The following is a 13,285-nucleotide window of genomic DNA, read 5'->3' as shown; positions in this document are numbered from 1 at the left end:
TCTACTGCTAATAGACTGCCACTTAGTCTGACTCCCTGGGCACGGACCGGGTCACCGCCACGAGACTACTACCCCCATCTGATCCGGCTCCGGGTAGGCTCCCGCGTGCGCAACGCAGCGCGACACAGGCCCAGGGGCGCGTCAACTTTTGGCGTAGTCGGCAGGATTTCGTGCCCGCAACCACCGGGTACTGCGTGCCTGAAAAAGAGACTTTTAAAACTTAACTGTGGTGAAGATTCCCGCCATCCGGCGCCATCTTCAGCCTTCTTCCCGCCATCGGTGAAGATTCCCGCCATCCGGCGCCATCTTCAGCCTTCTTCCCGCCATCCGTGAAGTTTTCCCGCCATCCGGCGCCATCTTCAGCCTTCTTCCCGCCATCCGTGGAGTTTTCCCGCCGTTGGACGCCATCTTGGGGACGCCGCGCGGGAAGAAGAGGGGCGTGGACTCCGAAAGCGCGCGAGAACTGAAGCCCCGCCTCACGTCCGGACGTTGCGTAAGGTCCTGGAAGGAGCCCAGCAGACGCCGACGTCACAGGAGCGCGACGGAAGGTCCTCAACCCTGACGATCCACTGCGGAGCCGCGGCCTACGGAAGAGGATCATCGCAAGGTAGGCCACGGTCCACTAGGGGGGAGAAGGATGTCGGATACGGAGGAGAGCTTCACCGCTCCAACCCCCGCCAGCGCCACCGCTGTTGCGGTCATGCCTTTCACCATGCCCTATATCCCGGGGGCAGCCTGGCTACCCCAGTACTCAGGGGAGTCACATACCCTGCAGGACTTTAGAGAAAAACTGGATAACCTCTTCCAGGTGTACCCCCTCACAGAAGAACAAAAAGTAAGCATCCTGGTGGCCCAATTAACCGGGGAAGCCCAAAGGGAGGTAAAGTCCTGGCCACCTGGGGGGGAGGACTGTCGCAGGGATACTAACCCGGCTGAGGGACACCTTTGATACCCGCACCTCAGCCGAGATCAAGCTTAGATTCTACGGGTGCAAACAGCGGGCACATGAGAGTATAAGGGACTATGCCCTGAACCTACAAGAGGCCCTGAGAGCCATTAAGCAGACCGACCCTGACGGCGTGGGAGAGGAGGACAGGCTGTTAACTGAACAATTTATAGAGGGTTTATATTGCAATGCCCACCGAACCCAGTTGCGGGCAATGGCCTTACAGGACCCTCATCTGGGATTTGCACACTTCAAGGACAGAGCCATCCGGGTGCTCCGAGAACCGGCACCAGGTGGCGTTGTGACCCACAGACGCCCCACTACCACCTACCACCAGGAGGCGGCGCCCTTGTCGGCAGGGCCTGTGGGAGCTGATGCGCAGGCTTTGAACAATGACTCGGCTCCAGACCTGCACCATCAGGTCCAAGAGCTAGCTAAAAGCGTTGCTGCGCTAACCCGAACTGTGCAGTCTTTACAGGTTTCCACTCCAGGGAAGATCCAGCTGGCATCCGGACCGGAGGACATCCCGTGGCGTCGACCAAGGAGGACCCCACCGGCCAGAGGAAGACCCAGCGACCGATACAACGAGGACGGACGACCCATCTGCCGCCGCTGCAATCAACCCGGACATATGGCAAGGTACTGTCCTTTAAACTGGCACAACCTGGGGTAGAGGGCCAACCCCCAGGAAAAAGATCACCAGGCCCATCGAACTGGCGCGACAAATATGTGGGAGGACGTCCAGTCTTACCCGTGGTACTGGATGGCATTCCTATGAGTGCCCTACTGGACACCGGGTCACAGGTCACCACCATCCCGTACGTGCTCTTCAAGCAGTACTGGAATGACTCGGATATCACCCGCTACCCTGACGACGACTTGAGTATCATCGCCAGCAATGGTCAGCCCGTGCCACAGATTGGATTTAAAGAGGTGACCATTAAAATCGGTAGAGTCGAATTGGCAGCACAGGGACTGATCATTGTAGACATTGACAAACACGAGAGTCACCCAAAGATAACTCTAGGAACTAATGTAATTGAAAATTGTCTTGCAGAGGTGATTTTCCTTTTACAGCAGGTTGCCAAGAACGCCAGCTCCGGCAACAGCTAGAACTCTCCGGTGGTGAGATTGGTAGCGTGCGAATGTGTGACCCTTTCCCTATTGCCATGCCCCCGAAAAGTGAAATGATGATTTGGTGCCGGGCAGCTATTGGTCTGAGAGGTAGAGATTACCAGGCAATGGTAGAACCAGTTTACTCAGACAGTAGGCCCACCATTTTGACAGCACGGGGGGTGGTCAATGTACGCCATGGGAGGGTGCCCGTTCGCATAATAAATATCGGGAAGAGGGAAGTGTACCTGCCCCGGTATGCCACGCTAGCCAAATTGTATACCATCAATCAAGATTCCATACAGTCCGTAGAACCCTTGCCTCCATCTTCCCCGGAGGAAGGTAATGGCTCTAAGAAAACAATGGAGGACTGGTGTCAGCAACTACATTTGGGTACTGACTCCACTCCCTCACATCAGAAACAGGGAGTCTATCGGGTGGTTCAAGAGTACGAGAGAGTGTTTAGTAAACACCCGTTAGACTTCGGGCGAGTCAAGGGGGTAGAACACCACATCCCCACGGGAGACCATCCTCCCATAAAAGAGAGGTATCGACCCGTACCCCCTGCACACTACCAACACGCCAAGGGGATGCTTAGAGACATGAAGGAGGCTGGGGTGATCAGGGATAGCTGTAGCCCCTGGGCAGCTCCACTAGTCTTAGTCAAAAAGAAAGACAACACCATGAGGATGTGTGTAGATTACCGGAAAATCAACCGTATCACACACAAGGATGCGTACCCCTTACCGAGGATAGAGGAGTCTTTGGCTGCTTTAAGATCTGCTAGCTTCTTCTCTACCTTGGATCTCACTAGTGGGTACTGGCAGGTTCCTGTAGCAGAGGCGGACCGGGAGAAGACCGCATTCACCACCCCGATGGGACTTAGCGAGTTTACCTGCATGCCGTTCGGACTCTGCAACGCACCAGGAACCTTTCAACGATTAATGGAGTGCTGTCTGGGCCACAGAAACTTCGAGACGGTCCTGTTGTACCTGGACGATGTCATCGTATATTCTAAGACTTATGAGGACCACCTGAAACACCTGGCGGAAGTGTTCGAAGCCCTGGCAAGCTACGGCCTAAAGGTGAAACCCTCCAAGTGTCACCTCCTGAAACCAAAGGTGCAGTACCTGGGACACGTGGTGAGCGCTGACGGAGTGGCTCCCGACCCTGATAAGATCACCGCAATTAAGGAATGGCCAAGTCCCTCCAGTGTAAAGGAAGTGCGGCAGTTCCTCGGGTTGGTAGGCTACTACCGCAGGTTCATCCCCGGTTTCACCAAAAAGGCAGCTCCTATGCAGGACCTCCTGATAGGCCAGTCCCGGAAGGCCAAGAACCAGAAGCCGCTTTCAGATGGGAGAAGTTGGAAGAAGAGTCCTTCCGCCAGCTGAAGATGGCCCTCACGGGGGATGAAATCCTGGCGTACCCGGATTACAACCAGCCCTTTATCCTCTACACTGACGCAAGTAACATCGGGCTAGGAGCCGTGCTGTCCCAGATCCAGCAGGGGAAAGAACGAGTAATCGCTTACACCAGTCGAAAACTGCGACCCACCGAGAGAAACCCTGAGAATTACAGCTCATTTAAGCTAGAGTTCCTGGCAGTGGTGTGGGCAGTCACCGAACGCTTTAAGCACTACCTCGCTTCTTCCCGGTTTGTCGTGTACACGGATAACAACCCGTTGACACACCTGGACACGGCAAGACTCGGTGCCCTAGAGCAGAGATGGATGGCCCGCCTGTCCAACTACGAGTTCACCATCAAATACCAGGCAGGACGCTCCAATACCAACGCGGACGCCCTGTCCAGGATGCCAAACCTACCGGACGTAGGAGAAGATCCAGAGGGACTGGAAGAAGTCAAACTCCCCGCGTTTCACCGTCATGGGACTATCCAGTATTCCCATCGGGTAAGGAGTAAGCAAGGCGCTACGCTTAACTCCTTACCTCACTACAACTGGGCGGAAATGCAAGACAGTGACCCTGCCGTCCGGCTGGTGAAGGAGATGCTGACTCGGCCAGAGGCTCGCCTTGACCCAGACGCTCCGGAGGAAGCCAAGCAACTGTGGGCTGAGAAGAGTCGACTGTTCCTTTACAAGGGGAAGTTGTGCCGCAGAATGGTTAACTCCCGGACGCATGAACTAATCTGGCAAGTAGTGGTGCCACGAAGAGACGCAGCCATGGTGATGGAGGCATACCACGACGGGGCTGGACACTTCGGATGGAAGAAGCTGGAGTTCCTGCTGCGCGAGCGGTTCCACTGGGTAGGCATGAGGGGAACCATCGAGAGGTGGTGCAGAGACTGTGGCCCGTGCAACCTAAGAAGGAAGGACCGTGCCAGCCAGAAGACTCCCCTGCAGTCCATCGTCACCCGGCAGCCGTTGGAACTGGTAGCCTTGGATCATGTAAAACTGACCCCAAGCAGAAGTGGCTACGTCTACGCACTAACCATCGTGGATCACTACTCCCGGTTCTTGGTTGTCGTCCCTGTCAAGGACTTAACAGCTCGAACAGCAGCTAGAGCCTTCCAGCAGCATTTCTGCCGTCCACACGGGTACCCGGACCAAGTGTTGACAGACCAGGGACCTGCCTTTGAAGCGGAGGTCTTCCAAGAATTCTGCACTCTGTATGGCTGCCGGAAGATAAGGACAACACCCTATCATCCGCAAACTAATGGACTTTGTGAGAAAATGAACCAGGTGGTAATGGATCTTCTGAAAATGTTGCCCCTGGAAGAACGCAGTCTGTGGCCTGAGAAGCTGCCCGATCTGGTGGACCTATACAACCACATCCCGGTAGGTTCCACCAACTGTACCCCGGCTTACCTAATGAGGGCGAGACCTGGTAAGTTACCTGTTGACCTGGAAATGGGAGTCCTGACACCCGAGGACACTTCACCAGAAGCAGACTGGGACACAGAAAGGCAGCAGCAGTACCGGAGAGTACAGGAGAGCGTGGAGCGAAGTCTCTGTCAGGCTAGGGAAAGGCAAGAGAAAACTTACAACCAGTATGCTCCCGCTGTTCCCCTGGTACCCGGAGAGCAAGTCTTGAAGAGAAAAAGACGGCTCCACAAGTTGGACGACCAGTGGGAGAAGGACCCGTACACCGTACTGCCCTCAAGCCACGACAACCCAAATGTCTGTACCATCAGTAAAGACGGAGGGGAAACCACAACCATTGTATCCCGGGATCACCTGAAGAAGTGTCCCGAACAGCTACGGAACCCTGAAGAGGAACAAGAAGACCCTCGACCCGTAGAGGAAAGAGAAGACATGGTTAGTACTGTGCTCGGAGATTTCCCTCGGTCTTGGACTCAAGTCAATGGCGCAGTTGTGGTACCCGTACTCACCTTCCTCCAACCAGCATCCCAAGCACCTACGGAGCGACAGGTAGAGCTGGAAGAGCAGCCGGTCCAGGAGGCAGAAGACTCCACACAAGCAGAACAGGAGGATCAACCCTCTGCTTATAGTGAGCCTGCCGTACCCCTAGTGAGCCAAAGAGCCGGTAGACAGCTGCCCAGTTTACCCTTGACAGCTCCTACACCCTGTAGTTCAGGGCTAGACAGTCAGCTCCGTAGGTCCACTATGGCCACTAGAGGCCAGTTACCCGCACGTTGGAGGATTTGAAATGTATAAATTGTTTTATTTGTGGTTACCTGTTTTTCTTGTTACTTGTAAATAATTATGTGTTTCTAGTTATTTTTAGGAGTCCTTGGTGGATTTACCGGGAATCCTTGTACATAGTTGGAGCGTAACCCAGGACGGACTAAAGACTGTTAAGGACTCGGGGCAGGACAGACCCCTACCTGGTTACGTCTCCCTGTTTTGGTGAAATGGACACCTTGCTTTCTTCAAAGACTGCACCCGGTTACGGACATGCCGTGACCACCTTTATGTGTTTCTTTATTGTATTGTTATTGTTGTATCTTGTTATGTTTTTTTAAAAAAAAAAAAAAAAAAATGTTTAGTCCCGGAGTACTAAATTTCACTAGGGGGGAATGTGGCACCCCAGGGGTCTGGTTTCCACAGTAATGCAATGTTATGTCTGAGAGCAGGTGGGAGGTCTCTTGGTCAGGGATCCTATGCATGCCACACCTCCTGCCCAGTCCTGGGAGGGGAAGGACTTCCCCTATATAAACCTAGGGCTGAGGCAGGGTTAGTGAGTAGAGAAGAAGCAGAGAAGAGAAGCAAATATAGGAAGAAACAACAGGAGCTCTGTGGGAGCAGTGTTACAAGGAGTCAGGCGCTGGCAGCTGCAGAGCTCGCCCTGACTGAGAAGTTATCACCGGACCCGGAGTCCGAGGCTGTGGGGACTAACTCCTATCCAGCAGCAGAAACCGACCGGCAGGGGATTGCAGGTCCTCTGGCCCAGAAACCCGAAGGCCCCGAGTCACCGGCCATACGGGTGAGCACCACACGGTACACTCAGGGACGTGGGCTACTTATACCCGCCTCTAGCAAGGTAGCCAGAAGAGTATCGTTAGTTTGGGAGGCCTACAATTCCGCCTGGCCAGGGGAGATCCCATCTGCTCAAGGACTGACCAGGCCCCAATCGCTAGCCAGTACTCCGGGAGGGTCTATCTTTGTCACCAGTAAAGACCCTGAACTACACCGCATCGTCTCTGAGTGATTCCTGCTACCCCCATCATCCACGTCGGCTGCCCTGAGGCCATACCCCTCCCGTTGGGGGTTATACTATCACGCTGCACAATTCTACCACCGGCCTCAGCGGTCTGCACTGCAGCAGCAGCTCCTTAGCTGTACTCAACGGGTGGCGTAGTCGTCCAACATCTACCGCTAATACAGCGCCACTTAGTCTGACTCCCTGGGCACGGACCGGATCACCGCCACGAGACTACAACCCTCAAAAGATCCGGCTCCGGGTAAGCTCCCGCGTGCGCAACGCAGCGCGACATAGGCCCAGGGGCGCGTCATAGTCATTTGGCCTCCTCATAAAATTGGAGACAAATAGATACCTCACAAATGACCAGTATATTTAGACAGAAATATTTTGCCTCTCTTTTTGGATATTTTTAGAAAGAAATAAACAATAGTAATGAGCGAGCGTGCTCGGCACTTGTCGATTGAGCATCGAGCATCGGGGTACTCGGGTACGCTAGTTACTCCATCGAGTAACAAGTGGCGCTCGAGACTTTCTCTCTCTCTCTTTCTCTCTCATCGAGTACCAAGCACTCGAGCTTTCTAGTGCTCGATCATCACTAATAAACAACAAACTTCCTCTCCTGCATGATTTTTTTCTTCCCATCGACTCTTATCTGCCAAGTAAGCACTTATGGCAATGGCACGCTGTTGCAGGTTTTCCTTTGCTTTAGCAATATTGTGCAGGAGTAAGCATGCTACTTCAACAGGGCCAGTGGCGAAATGGATAAAGCGTCTGACTACGGATCAGAAGATTGTAGGTTCAACTCCTACCTGGCTCAAGAATGTTGCCGTGATCTTATAGTGGTTAGTCCTCTGTGTTGTGGCTGCAGCAACCTCTTTTTGAATCCGGGTCACGGCATCTTATGCATTCTGCGCAAAGCTTTAAATGAGTTGCTTTTGGATATTTTGCAATCAGTAAATAGACAACACACTTCATCTCCTGCATGAATTCTTCTTCTTTTTGCATTCTCTTCTTCTACTTGGTGGATTTCTGCCAAGTAGTCATTTTGCCTCCTCATAAAATTGGAGACAAATAGATACCTCACAAATGACCAGTATATTTAGACAGAAATATTTTGCCTCTCGTTTTGGATATTTTTGGAAAGGAATAAACACTAGTAATGAGCGAGCGTGCTCGGCACTTGTCGATTCAGCATCGAGCATCGGGGTACTCGGGTACGCTAGTTACTCGATCGAGTAACGGGTGGCGCTCGAGACTTTCTCTCTCTCTCTCTTTCTCTCTCATCGAGTACCAAGCACTCGAGCTTTCTAGTGCTCGATCATCACTAATAAACAACAAAGTACCTCTCCTGCATGATTTTTTTCTTCCCATCGACTCTTATCTGCCAAGTAAGCACTTATGGCAATGGCACCCTGTTGCAGGTTTTCCTTTGCTTTAGCAATATGGTGCAGGAGTAAGCAAGCTTCTTCAACAGGTCCAGTGGTGCAATGGATAACGTGTCTGACTACAGATCAGAAGATTGTAGGTTCGACTCCTACCTGGCTCGAGAATGTTGCCGTGATCGTATAGTGGTTAGTACGCTGCATTGTGGCTGCAGCAACCCTGGTTCGAGTCCGGGTCACGGCATCTTATGCATTCTGCGCAAAGCTTTAAATGAGCTGCTTTTGGATCTTTTGCAATCAGTAAATAGACAACACACTTCATCTCCTGCATGAATTCTTCTTCTCTTTGCATTCTCTTCTTCTACTTGGTGGATTTCTGCCAAGTAGTCATTTTGCCTCCTCATAAAATTGGAGACAAATAGATACCTCACAAATGACCAGTATATTTAGACAGAAATATTTTGCCTCTCTTTTTGGATATTTTTGGAAAGAAATAAACAATAGTAATGAGCGAGCGTGCTCGGCACTTGTCGATTGAGCATTGAGCATCGGGGTACTCGGGTATGCTAGTTACTCGATCGAGTAACGGGTGGCGCTCGAGACTTTCTCTCTCTTTCTCTCTCATCGAGTACCAAGCACTCGAGCTTTCTAGTGCTCGATCATCACTAATAAACAACAAAGTTCCTCTCCTGCATGATTTTTTTCTTCCCATCAACTCTTATCTGCCAAGTAAGCACTTATGGCAATGGCACCCTGTTGCAGGTTTTCCTTTGCTTTAGCAATATGGTGCAGGAGTAAGCAAGATTCTTCTACAGGGCCAGTGGCGTAATGGATAAAGCATCTGACTACGATTCAGAAGATTGTAGGTTCGACTCCTACCTGGCTCGAGAATGATGCAGTGGTTAACAGAGTTGAGCGATACCTTCCGATATTGGGAAATATCCAATCGGATTTGATCGGACCGATACCCAAAAAATATCAGCTATTTTTGATACCAGAAACCAGTGCAAGTCAATGGGACACAAATATCAGAATGTAAACGCACCTGTTCTTTCCTTGTGGGTTAATTCTACATGAAGGAAAACAACTAAGAATAATGTAGAATGTATTACATGAAAAGCTGGCAATTCAGCAGCAGTGTACACCGGTACCTGACAATTTAGAACAGAAAGAATAGAGCATCACACATAGATTAGAAACATGTCAGTCACATATATAGTAAGTACAGTGACAGTGTTGATTACTGTACTTGTCATTGTGTGTTTAAGGATTTATTAAAAAAAATAATAGTGTTTTCATGCACTATCTCTTTAAAAAAGCATTATTACCTGACAATTTATAATAGAAAGAATGGAGCACCACAGGGCAGTGGGAAGATCGAGGCTAAGTGCCAGAATTGGCGCATCCTGTGGATGCGCCATTTCTGGGGCAGCTGACGGCTGGTGTTTCTAGCCTTGGAGGGGGCCAATATTCATGGCACCCTTCCTGGGCTATTAATATCAGCCCCCAGCTGTCTGCCTAGCCTTTGCTAGCTATTAAAATAGGGGGGACCCCACTCATTTTTTTTTGGGTCCCCCATTTTAATAGCTAGTAAAGGCTAGGTATTCAGCTGGGGGCTGATATTAGTAGCCTGGGAAGCTCCGTGGATATTACCCCCTTCCCAGGCTTCAAACATCTGCCCCAGCTGTCTGCTTAACCTCCGCTAGAGACTAAAATTATGGGGACCCCTACGCCAATTTTTTTTTTAATAAATCCTTTATTTTAACACTAAATGACAAGTACAGTAATCAACACTATCACTGTACTTCTTATATATGTGACTGACATGTTTCTATGTATCTAATCTATGTGTGAAGCTCTATTCTTTCTGTTATAAATTGTCAGGTAACGATGCTGAATTGCCGGCCGGCTTTTTTAAAGAGACGGTGCATGAAAACACTAATATTTTTTTTAATAAATCCTTTAACACTAAATGACAAGTACAGTAAGCAACAGTGTCACTGTACTTATTATATATGTGACTGACATGTTTCTATCTATCTAATCTATGTGTGATGCTTTATTCTTTCTGTTCTAAATTGTCGGTACCGGTGTATAGCGCTGCTGAATTGCCGGCCGGCTATTTTAAAGAGACGGTGCATGAAAACTCTATTATTTTTTTTAATAAATCCTTTAACACTAAATGACAAGTACAGTAAGCTGAGTGCTGCCATCCAGCTTGTCACCCTTTAGAGACACTGTAGAGCGCAGGCTTTATGAGGACTTCCAATTACGGTATTCGATATTCTAAAAGTATCGGAACTCAATATCGGAAATCCGATACCGCGAATATCGGTCGATACCCGATATTTCAGTATCGGAATGCTCAACACTAGTCACTAGTGTTAAGCATTCCGATACTGAAATATCGGGTATCGGCCGATATTCGCGGTATCGGAATTCCGATACTTAATTCAGATACTTTTAGAATATCGTATACCGGAATCAGAAGTTCCCATAATGCAATGAGCCAGTTTCATTTTATTCAGCCAATGAGGATCCTAAGAAGTGTGGGCACATCCTGTTAGGCATGTAGGCATGTTAACTAATGGCATGGCTGTGATTGGCTGCTGAAATGATGCCATGATGCACTATTAAAGCCGCCGCCGCCATTTTGAGCTCACTCTGCTGTGAATTCAGTTAGGGATAGGACGCTTTTGTTCTGAGGGACAGTTTTATCTACCTATTTGCTCTATTCTGCTTTACCCAAGATACTTTATAAATTGCTGTGCCTTGCAGCGCTAGTGCACAGTTCTCTGTGCTGTTCACCACTGTCTGCAAGGTCTCTGTGTGTGAGTGCAGCTCACGCTGTAGTGTGTGCTTCAGCCAAGTCTGGTTGTAGTGCGCTCAGCGTGCGTCACTGCCTCATACATTGTCCTTTTTTGCTAATTGAACATTTTTCCTGATTTCTTCTATTAGTGTGGTGGTTCCATCCGTATTCCGCTAAATTGGTTCCAAACACACTATATAGGAGTAGATAGAGAATTTTTTTTTTGTCTTGCAGCACTAGTGCACAGTGCTCTGCATCTGCACTGTTCACGACTGTTTGCAAGGTCTCTGTGTGTGAGTGCAGCTCACGCTGTAGTGTGTGCTTCAGCCACGTCGGGTTGTAGTGCGCTCAGCGTGCATCACTGCTTCATACATTGTCCTTTTTTGCTAATTGATAGTTTTTCATGATTTCTCCTATTAGTGTGGTGGTTCCATCCGTATTCAGCTAAATTGGTTCCAAACACACTATATAGGAGTAGATAGAGGAGCCTTTCTGCAGCATTGTACCCTGCAGCTCCAACCAGATTAGTATAAGCCTATTTTTGTAGCCTCATCAATTGCATTGTAGGTTACCTTCCTGCATTGTAATAGCTACAAAAAGTTTGTGATACTATCGGTATTACATCTTTGGGCACATCCAGTGTCTTTTTGTGACAAAAAAAAACTAAATAAAGTTCACCAAACACTCCACTTTACAGTTGTGTAAGCCACATTAGCTCAGATTAAAGTCTAGTCTACCCTTTATAAAATTAGTGTTTCTTATACCTGTTAGCAGCTGTTCAGGAATAAGCACACTAAGCCCTTAGTACTTTTCTGCCTATCTTTATCAGTCTACCAAGATGAAGAAGGCAGGGAGTAAAGCATGTGGTCGTGGTCGTGGGCGTGGGTGTGGAGTTTCTGCAGGGAGAGGACGTGAGGATTCTGTGCCTGCAGGGAGAGGACGTGGGGATTCTGTGTCTGCTGCGGGCACCAGTGACTCAGCATCCCCCAGTTTTACCAGGGAACAGTCCTTTATGCACAGTTTTGTAGGAGCTAGCCGTACCCCACTGCTGCGGGAGGACCAAATTGAAGCCGTTGTCGGATGGATGGCAGCTAACGCATTGACTTCAATTAGTTCCAGATCCTCTCAGGTCCTGAGCACTGAAGAGCACCCATCTGTCTCTTCACCACCTGCCAAATTGCCAGGCAGTCAGAGAGCCCTGGACAGGAGCCATCTCTACTTCTGTTCTCTGAATCTCTTGGCTTGGAAAGAGGGGGCCAGCCAAGCTTAATTCGAGAATTTGAAGAAGAGGTAGTATGCAGTGATGCACAACCGTTTTGTCTCTCTGAATCTGAAGAGGCGGGTGGGCCAGTGCCTATGGTCAGCGGCACACCTCAGTACGCATCTGATGATGAGACTCAGGTGCCACTTTCTGGTGCGTACTGTGCTTTCGAGACTACCCAGGAGAAGCAGTTGTTTGAAGAGGGTGGTGAAGATGATGAGGTCCTTGACCCATCATGGCGTGAGGGACAGGAAGGTGGTGGGAGCAGCTCTGAGAAAGAGATTCCCCGAACGTCCCCAAAAGGAGGGAGAGGGAGGGGGCAGACTTGGTTGCCTGTAGCCTCCACTTCGGCACCCATTAAGAGCATGGCTCTTCCAAAATCCAAAGCGGGCGCTGCCAAGTCTTGCAGTGCCTGTTCCTTTTTTGACACAGTTGCAGATGACATTTGCTTTGTCAAATGCAAGCTGTGTAATCAGAAGGTGAAAAGAGGGAAAAGTGTCAGCAACCTCAATACCACAAATATGTGGAAACATGTGCGGACCAAGCACATGATGGAGTTACAAAAACACACTGAGACCTAGGCCAACCTACAGCGCCACCTACCACCTCTTCAGCTTGTGTTGTAGCCTCTTCCTTCATCTCACACATAGCTGGTTCGGCTTCCTCACAGGATCGCCATGGAAGAACCTCTGGCACTGTTGTACAGAGACTCAGTGTCATTCCACCCACAGCACCACTTTCCCTGTCATCCTCACACTCCCAGGCCAGTCTACAGCCATCGTTAGCACAGGCATGGGAGAAAAGGCATCCCATACTCGGCAAACCACCCCCGAGCACAGGCTCTGAATGCTGGCACTGCTAAACTACTGGCCCTTGAAATGCTATCATTCAGGCTGGTGGAGACTGACACCTTCCGTAACTTTATGGCATTGGCAGTCCCAGAATACAACGTGCCCAGCCGCTTTTATTTCAGCAGGCAAGCCGTCCCTGCCCTGCAACAGCATGTGGAGGGAAAAATTAAACATGCGCTACAAAACGCCCTCAGTAGCAAGGTCCATCTGACCACCGATGCGTGGACCAGTAAGCATGGACAGGGACGATACCGTTCCCTCACTGCCCATTGAGTAAATGTTGTGGAGCCGGGTACAGATC

The 13,285-nt window shown here is 49.9% G+C and overlaps 3 non-coding genes across 3 annotated transcripts; all 3 read left to right on the top strand.

Annotated features, from left to right (window-relative positions):
* Positions 1-7,425: 7,425 nt before the first annotated feature.
* Positions 7,426-7,498, top strand: TRNAR-ACG (transfer RNA arginine (anticodon ACG)). The gene has a single exon. It is a non-coding gene; the product is annotated as a tRNA-Arg (tRNA).
* Positions 7,499-8,235: 737 nt separating this feature from the next.
* On the top strand, positions 8,236-8,307 carry TRNAH-GUG (transfer RNA histidin (anticodon GUG)). The gene has a single exon. It is a non-coding gene; the product is annotated as a tRNA-His (tRNA).
* A 570-nt stretch (positions 8,308-8,877) lies between these two features.
* On the top strand, positions 8,878-8,950 carry TRNAR-ACG (transfer RNA arginine (anticodon ACG)). The gene has a single exon. It is a non-coding gene; the product is annotated as a tRNA-Arg (tRNA).
* The last annotated feature ends 4,335 nt before the right edge of the window (positions 8,951-13,285 follow it).

This window comes from Phyllobates terribilis, unplaced genomic scaffold (assembly GCF_046119375.1).
Source record: "Phyllobates terribilis strain yellow unplaced genomic scaffold, ASM4611937v1 Scaffold_11__3_contigs__length_659146591, whole genome shotgun sequence".
In the NCBI taxonomy this organism is placed as follows: domain Eukaryota; kingdom Metazoa; phylum Chordata; class Amphibia; order Anura; family Dendrobatidae; genus Phyllobates; species Phyllobates terribilis.
Note: the sequence above shows the minus strand (reverse complement) of the source record. Positions and strands in the feature narration are given on the sequence as shown.